The sequence below is a fragment of the Pinus tabuliformis genome, chromosome Q (assembly GCF_031772625.1).
Source record: "Pinus tabuliformis cultivar Carrire ecotype Pingquan chromosome Q, CPIR1, whole genome shotgun sequence".
Lineage (NCBI taxonomy): Eukaryota > Viridiplantae > Streptophyta > Pinopsida > Pinales > Pinaceae > Pinus > Pinus tabuliformis.
In genome coordinates, this window is record NC_142296.1 from 719,170,439 (window position 1) to 719,179,529 (window position 9,091).

Consider the following 9,091-nt stretch of genomic DNA (forward strand, 5'->3'; position numbering starts at 1 on the left):
TATGGATGTATGCTTCTTGTAGTTTCCTTTTCTTGTGCTTTTACAGGATCTTTGTGTAGCTGGGCCGGTGAAAGAGCAAGGAGCTAGGAGCAAGCAGCAAAGAGGGAAGATTGGATCAACCATTAGCGGAAGATAACGGTTAGTGGATCCCCTTTCTCTTCTCTCTCTCATCTCATAAAGAAGTAATCTTGAATAGCTTTGTATTCAGTTGTTGCTGAGGTACTATCACCCTTAGAGTGGGATAGGGTCATTCCGTATTGGATACTTTTCCCAACAACAGGCAGGTGCAAACACGACCAAGGCTTTTTATGGCTAATAAATTTACGATCACAATGGTTATTTACCGAAATAGGTTCATTTTTTAATGAGCTTAAACTCTGGAGGAAACTCTTGCTCACACTTTTCTATTTTTTAACGAGCATAAACTCCACGGTAAAACTGCTCGATCTTATGTTTATTTTTTAACGAGCATGAACTATTTACTAAAACTGCTCGGATCTCGCTTTTCTATTTTTTAACGAGCATAAATTCCGCGGTAAAACTGCTCGATTTATATGGTCAAATTTTGATTTGTTACCATTACTAGCTTTTCTCTTTTCAAGTATAGTGCTGCATTTTCAATTGCTGCAACAAAATTTGTTAGAAATGAATAATATTTGCATGAAAATGAGATTATAACCCTAATATTTCACTTTGAACTACGTAAAAAGCTATTTAAAAGGTGTTTTTACCTCTCATTTACCATTTCATTTGCATTTGGTTTGTTGGAGCTCTGGAGGTGCCTCTTCCCCCTTGATTTTCATCAGCTGATTCCAGGAGATTCTGCGGACGATTTTCGGCGCCGTCTGGACCAGGTAGGAGCTAAACCCTAGCTCTTTCTTTTCATGGTTTCCTTTTCCAATTTCATGCCTGTTTTTCAGTCTTTCTAATCCCCTGGGGTTTTGCCAGGGCGCCCTAGCTTCAGCGCAGGTTCCCCATTCGAAACTTGCGCTGAAGGTCAAGCTGCCTTAAGGCAGACTGACCCTCAGCGCAAGTGGGAGACTCTCTGCCTGCGCTGGGCTCAGAAAAATGGGTTTTCAGGTCATTTTTTGATGAATTTTCGCCAGTTTTTCATCAAAATCAGGAACTTACTCCTCTTGTTTGCTTTGTAGGGAACTTTGAACAAAATGTCCCTTACATGGCGAGAACGAGAACATGAAGAGGAGGACATGATTGCCCTCCATGACCCGGTCACGGTGAATGCGCTACGGAACTGTGGCCTGCTGAAGTTTTTCTGTATCTCTAGCATGAGAGCACAGATTACTTTGCTGCAGTATATGCTTGATGCTTGGGATCCTGTTAACCAAGTATTCCAGATTAGGGGAAAATCCATCCCCTTGACCATAGAGGACATGTACTTCTTGACTGGATTGTCAAGACGAGGTGCCCCCATTTCCTTGTCAGGTACGGCCCGGGGGACTGATTCCACCAGAGATTATGTCCGCCAGTATTGCAGGGAAGGTTCTCAGCCGAGCAGAGACGGCAAGATTGTTATCCGTGAGATTACTGACAGGTCTCTCAGGTCCATTCTGTACACCATTGGTAGGATGGCCGGTAGCGCAACTCTACATGTTGCCAACAGATCTTATATGCAGCACGCCTTGGAGTGTCTCCAACCGAAAGTATTCAACTGGTGTGATGCAGTACTTGTTCAGATGAAAAGTCAATTGACCAAGGTAAAGGACGGGAAGCTGAAGAAATTTGGATTTGGTTCTATTCTGACTGCCTTTGCCTTGGAGAAAATCCCACTGATGCAGCCCCAGTACATCATACTCGACTTGCCTTCTCCGACCGAGCCACGCATGCAGAGGTGGGTTGATCACATGTCGAGGCATGCTGGTCAACCTCATATTACTTTTACTGAGGCCTTCTTCAGGTGGTTCGATCGCCAGGAGATGGTCTTTTCTGAGTATCCATATGTGGGTATGGATTTCCGAGGCGACCCGGATTTGGTGTTACCGGATGGCGAACAGTGGGGCGCTATTGGTAAATTCTTTGACCATATTACTGTTTACTGTTCTTATTCATAATGTTACTGTGCTTTATTCTATCAAGACTTTTAATCATACTCTTGGGTGCATGCAGATGTTGGTCCTGTTCGTCCAGCAGTTCGTCCGAGACCGCCAGTTGCTGCCCCGGCAGCAGAGCCTGCTAGGAGAGCTATTCTCCGCGACCTTGACGATACTGAGACCCTTACAGTTGTGCAAGAGCAGGTTGAGAGCCTTACTCTCGGCATTCCCGATGTGAGGATTGATGAGTTACCTTTACAGCTGCAGCGACACACCACTGGCGTGCCTAGACGATGGACTCGTCTCTTGCGCATGATTGCACAGGCCGTGACGTGCTATCATGAGCACCACTAGGCTAGGGTGCCCCCTAGCATCTTTTTGAGTTTTAGGTCATACGACCAATTTTGTCTTGGTTACAGAACATTATGTATGAACTATAAACAGCTTATATGTATTTTGATTTTCGAGTTTTATTCTGTTTGAGTTATACGATCCATATGTACAATCTTTGATGATGTGTCCTTTTTATAAATGTTGCAAATGTCTATCTAACACATAGTTTGCTAATGAGTCGGTTAATGTGTTTAAGTTTCTTGAAATATGTTGATATTGAATTGAATCAAATCGTCTTTCCAAGATCTTAACCCTTAGGAACATGCGATAAATAGCTAGATTGCGAACAGAATATATACCATTGAGTTGTAGTATTACGAGCTGTGAGTCTAGCCTGACAATTAGTCGGCGTATGCCACGTGTGATGGCATCAGAGAGTAGTTCTATCAACGCGCTATACTCAGCGATGTTATTCGTTGATTGCCCAATACACACACCTCTGAAACTTACTAACTCGCCGCTTGGATCAAAAATGGCCCAGGCTGCGGAAGATAGGTTCCGCGAACTACGACTCGCTCCGTCGGCATATCCAACACATGTCTCCAGAAGGTTCGACATCTGCAACAAATGAAAAAGGTGGATCACTCAACCAGAACAAATACTTTAGCGAAAACAAAATACAACAAAAGCATGCAGGTTACTATTTAAGCATAGTAACGCTTGAGGTACATCCCGTTGCGGGGCTGCGCCAGTGGAATTCCATCGTAATCCATTAACTCGTAGGCTCCTTTTGCTAACACCCTTTTAACAATATAGGGGCCCATCCATAAGGACTTGAATTTACCTGCTCCCAATTTATCGGATTCTTGGTCATAAAGCAAGACCAAATCACCTTCTGAGAAGACACGGGGTTTGACATTTTTGTCGAACTGAGCCTTGACTCGTTTCTTATGGGCCTCGTTAGCCAAAGCGGCATCACGACGGGTTTCATCCAATTGGATTAATTCCAAGAAACGAGCCTCTTCTTCTGAAGTTCCGGGGAGAAGATCGATTGCGAGTTTAAGCGACGAAATTTCGCACTGGATTGGCAAGACTGCTTCCAGGCCATACACCAGTTGAAAATGTGTGAACCCGGTTCCGTTCTTTACCGACGTTCAGTAAGCCCACAAGGCTGAGTACAGGATTAGGTGCCACCTTCTTTTATGAACCCCGATCATCCTTTGCAACATACGCTTCAGGACCTTGTTGATTGCTTCAACTTGTCCGTTGGCTTGCGGATAATATGGGGTAGAGCTGTCGTGAGATAGCCCTAGTTTGGCAGCTAATTCGACCATCATGTGATTGCGAAAATGCGACCCATGATCTGTAACTATAGCCTGTGGTACGCCGAACCTGGCGACTACATGATTGAAAAAGAAAAGGGCAGCTGTTTCACCAGTGTTATCCAATGTAGGCATCGCCTCGGCCCATTTGGTAAAATAGTCAACAGCGACTATAATATACCCATGCCCCCCGGTCGAGGTGGGGTTACATTGCATGAAATCGATGCCCCACTTGGCGAAGGGCCCAACAGCAACTATTGGCTGTAAAGTGGGTGGTCGTCTGGTTTTGCTATCAAAAATTTGACAAGCATGGCAACTTCTGACTGCGGTTATGCAATCTTTGAACATGGTTGGCCAGAAGTATCCTGCTCGTAAGATTTTTTGTGCTGTTGCATATCCAGATTGATTCCCCCCACACGCGCCTGAATGACATTCATTCAGGGCTTTTTCGGCCTCCTCATGGGTAAGGCACCTCCTCAGAACTGTATCGACACCACGACGGTAAAGTGAATCACCGACGATCATGTAGTCTTTTGCTTGGTATCGTATACGTTTTTGTTCGGAGCGAGAGGTGTTAGGCCTGAATTTTTGGGTTTGGAGATAAACTATGATATCTCCATACCACTCATCGCTTGTAGATATCATAAACAAACTTTCGTCCACGATTGACTCTTCCGATGTTTCATCGTTGGACGACGATGGGAAATCACATAATAATTCTGCGAAAACTAGAGCTTTCTTTGATTTGGATTTTACAAATTCCAGATCAAACTCTTGAAGGATCGCTATCCATTTTGAATATTTGCCCCCCAGCAACTGTCGCGACAGTATATAAGTCATGGGGTTGCAATCTGACAAGATGGTAGTTTTCCGAAAGAGGACATAATGTCGAAACCTTTGAATCGCTTGAACAGCTGCAAGCGCTAGTTTTTCAACATAAGAATATTTACTTTCTGTATCATTTAAGTTTTTACTTAAATAATATATAGGATGTTCAATTCCATCGACTTCTTGAACTAAAACCATCGCAATGGTCGTATCCGCTGCAGCCAGATACAGGTTAAAATCTTTTTGATAGTCCGGGGCGTACATTAATGATGCTTTTACTAGACAATCTTTCAGAGCATCAAAGGAAGCTTGCGCCACCTGGTCCCAGACGAAAGGTACATCCTTTTTCAAAAGACGAGTATAACCTTTAGCAAGTTCTGCGTAATTTGGAATGAACCTCCTCAGAAAGTTTGCTTTCCCTTGGAGTTTCTGAATCTGAAGCAAATTTGAAGGTGGAGGCAAATTAATGATTGCCTGAACCTTGCAGGGGTCGAGACGAATCCCATCTTTAGAGACTACAAAGCCAAGTAAACGACCAGAACCGACGCAAAACACACATTTGTGCGGATTGAGTCTTATCTTGTAGTGTCGGCAACGTAGAAATATCGCTCTTAAATGCTGCGGATGATCAGTCCCCTTTCGCGAATGAGCCGGAAGATCGTCGAGATAAGGTTGAACAATGTTCTTGATGTCATGGAAGGTATAATTCATTGCCCTTTGAAACGTCGCCCCTGTGTTCTTCAAACCAAAGGGTAATTTTCGATAAGCGAATGTGCCCCACGGACAAATAAATGCAGTCTTTGACTGGTCCTGTGGGCGGATATTTATTTGATTATACCCGGAAAATCCATCCATAAATGAAAAGATTTCACATCCGGCGCATTCATCAATTATCTGGTCGATGAAGGGTGTAGGGTAGTTGTCCTTCGGACAAGCTTGGTTTACATCCCTATAGTCGACACACACTCTAATTGTCCCTTGCTTTTTCATAACAGGGACAATATTCGATACCCAATCGGTTAGAGGAACCGGGTAGATGAATCCAGCATGGAGAAGTTTTTCAACTTCTGCTTTAATGGCCGCGGCTTTCTTGGGGTGCACCTGCCGAAGCCGTTGTCTTACTGGTTTGACATCAGGATACATTTTAATTTCATGTTCAACTATACTCAAGTCAATGCCTGGCATTTCATCATATGACCAAGCAAAGACATCTCTAAATTCGCGAAAAAGAGCGTTATATATTTCCAGTTCTGAAGGGGAACAACCTTTGCCGACATAAATATTCTCTACAACATCTGTCTTGGTCGAGATATTTATGGCTATAGTCTCTTCAATATTGGATAGGTTTCGCTCGGAATCCACCGTATTTACAGTATTTGTTAGGAATTCAAATATTGAGGGGTGATAAAGGTCACTTTGAGTATCTTCTTCATATTCTGGAAGAAGGGAACGATGGTGGTGATCATTCCATGGCGCCCCCTCAATCATCATTGATTGTAAGATTCCTTCGTCAGTCCCATGTACTTTCGACCAAGGATCTAATGGGGTTCCATTTTCTCTAGACCTATCTACCCAAACGCTTGACGAGCGTTGATTTGGGCTCGCCTCCCATGCCTAAAACATTGATTGCTACAATATTTCTAAAGGGCTTGGGGGCAAAACCATTGCACGATCCATGTTGACCTTCGTGGAAGATATCATGTTGCAGGTTGCTACAAACGGTACATTTCCTATGTAAATAGGAGGTGGTAGCGCGAAAGTTCCCATCAATGTGGGTTCTTTCAGTAATCCTACTCCGATATCTTGAATTGAATGGTTGCTCTCATGGATCATGGGAATGCTTCCTGTAACTTGTGAACCATTAGGGAGGAAGTTCTGTTGGTCGACGACCGTAATCCCTCCTTCAAATGGGAATGCGATCTTCCTAAAATAAGTCGACACGACAGCTACCATGGCATAAATCCATGGTCTACCTAGTAGGATGTTATAGTCAAGATTTCCATCAATGACCTCAACATCAATTTCTACTGTTTTTCCTCCTAGTTCAACTTTCAAGTTATTAAGGATACCGTAAGGGGTATAAGTCCTTCCGTCGAAAGCTTTTAATGTCATCGATGATCGAGACAAGGTTGGAGATCCTAAAGTTTTCCAGCAGCTCATCGACATAATACATGTCGATGCCCCCTCATCAATAATCGTTCTGTGAACAGTCTTGTTGAGGGCTTTCACTTGAATAAGGAAAGCTAGTTGAGCTGGTAACTGAGGATCATATCCCTTGTGATCAAAGGATACAAGATTGGAATCCTTAGGATCAACCCCACCAATTGCTGATAACAACGCCTGCCTTTGGGATGGACAATTTTGTAGTACTTCAAGAGTCGACATAGCGGATGGCGATTGTGCCAAATATTCCACTATGTTATAATGCTGCGCCACTCTGGCGCGAGGATTAAATGTCGACTTGTGTACTACACCCTTTGGTGGTTTTATTGTTGATTCAGGGATGATGGGTGGTACAACTTCTGCCGAAGTTGTTGTCGAACTACTTGGTTGATCTTTACCTTTTTCGTTCGACAGCTGAGGACTCCCATAATCTTTGTTCCTTGTCGAAATCAAAGCATCATTATGTTGTTTTGAAACCAACAACATAAGTACTTGCGACGGGGAAGCATTTCCACTATCAACCAGATTTTGACCTGGGTTGGGAAATGGATCAGTTAACACAGCTGAGGTTTGGGAACTTTTAAAGAACCTCTTTAACTCAGCTTTGAACGGGCAATTCTTTGTGTAATGATCCTCTTCATCACATATTTGACATGGATAATTTTGTTTCCCTTTCCCAGGAGGGTTTGAAGAATTTTTCCTAGGAGATGATTCACCCTGTTTCTTCTTCTTCCCTTTGTTTTGTTTCTTCTTGCTTCCTGGTTGATTGGTTTCTTTGCCTTTATCCTCTGATACGGTATTTACTTCCGAAGCAAGAATTTCTTCTTTTGCATTTTGATCCGAATTCTTACGGGCTTTCTTTGAAGAAGCCTTTATTGATTTCGCGTTTGCCGTGCCAATCACACTGTCACCGGCATGAGAGTCACTATTGGATTTAGGAGGGGGAGGAATTGAAAATTCCAGTCTAGGGGCGTCAGGTATTTTGTCGTAGAGCGTGTCGGACTGAGTATAAACTAAGTCCAAATATTGTGCACGAGCAATAACTTGCTCCTCCGTTACGACTCCCCCCTTGGCCACATCTTCCGTAATAGCCGGAAGTAACGACTTTATGAACCATTCAGCTAATAGCTGATCGGGAACATATGTTTTCACCATCCTACGACGACGATGCCACTCATGTATATGATCAGATATATGGGTGGCAGTTGTCTGTTTGAAGTTGGTTAATATTTCTGTTCCCGTTTCATACCTTATCGGTAATTGAAAATGGGTTAAGAAAGTCGTGGCTAGGGAACTAAAATTGTCGAAAGAGGCTCTTGGCAATTCAATATACCATTTAGCCGCTGGACCTGTCAATGTCCTCTGAAACAGGCGAAGCCTTATCGAATCGTCGTTTAGGGTGTTCGAAGAACCCCACAGATTAAAAGTCATCACGTGATTCGATGGGTCTTAATCTGGATTTCCATTGAATTTAGGAATGTCAGATGGAAGTTTATGAGGAATCGCTGGCCACCAAGGGGCATAAGCAATCGGATCGTTGGTTAACCGATGTAAATCGGGTAACTCTAAAGTTGCCACGAATGGTAACTGTTGATTCAGGTTAGGCGAAGCGTAACCAGGGTACGATGGAATCGCTTGAGCAGTGGGTCTTTGCATGCCAGCATAATGTAATTGATGTTGGTATGACTGATACGGTTGGTGGACTTGACCACTATAAAGTGGTTGGTTTTGACCATTTTGGATATATGGTTGTCCACTATTCGCAAAGATCTGCTGCTCAGAACCTTGGTACACTTGCTGGAATTGCGGTTGTTGGTATTGCACAAGCCATGGTTGTGAAGCCATGTTCTGTTGTCCTACGCTAACCGTTGGACCGAGGTGTGGGGTAATTGTACCCGTTTGTACTTGTGTCGCCCCACCAATTGGCGATTGTGGTTGTGACCTATGATCAAGTGCTGTTGCATTACAACCTGAGAAATCTGAGGTTGACATGCAACAGGTATCGCTTGAACTTGTGACACTATTACAATAGCCGGTGTCGTTGGGATGTTCGTCACAGGTACACACTGTTGCATAGAATATACAACCCTTGGTTGTTGAGGTAGCATAGGTATCCAACTACTTGATGCAATTCCAGTATAACCTGAATACTGTTGAGAACTGCCGTATGGATATCCTCCCGAAGGAGGTAATGAAAGGGCATACTGCCCCCCATACGGTAGCAATCCGGAACTCAGAGGGATTGTTAGTCCTTGAGGACTAGATGGCCCAAATTGACCTCCATGAGGATCAATCTGTCGAGTCTCAACATAAGAGTTGCCGGGTATTACTCCGGATGAACAAACTGGAACAGACCACACTGTCAAAATAGTCCCTTGGTGGACTCCTTCTAGCGGT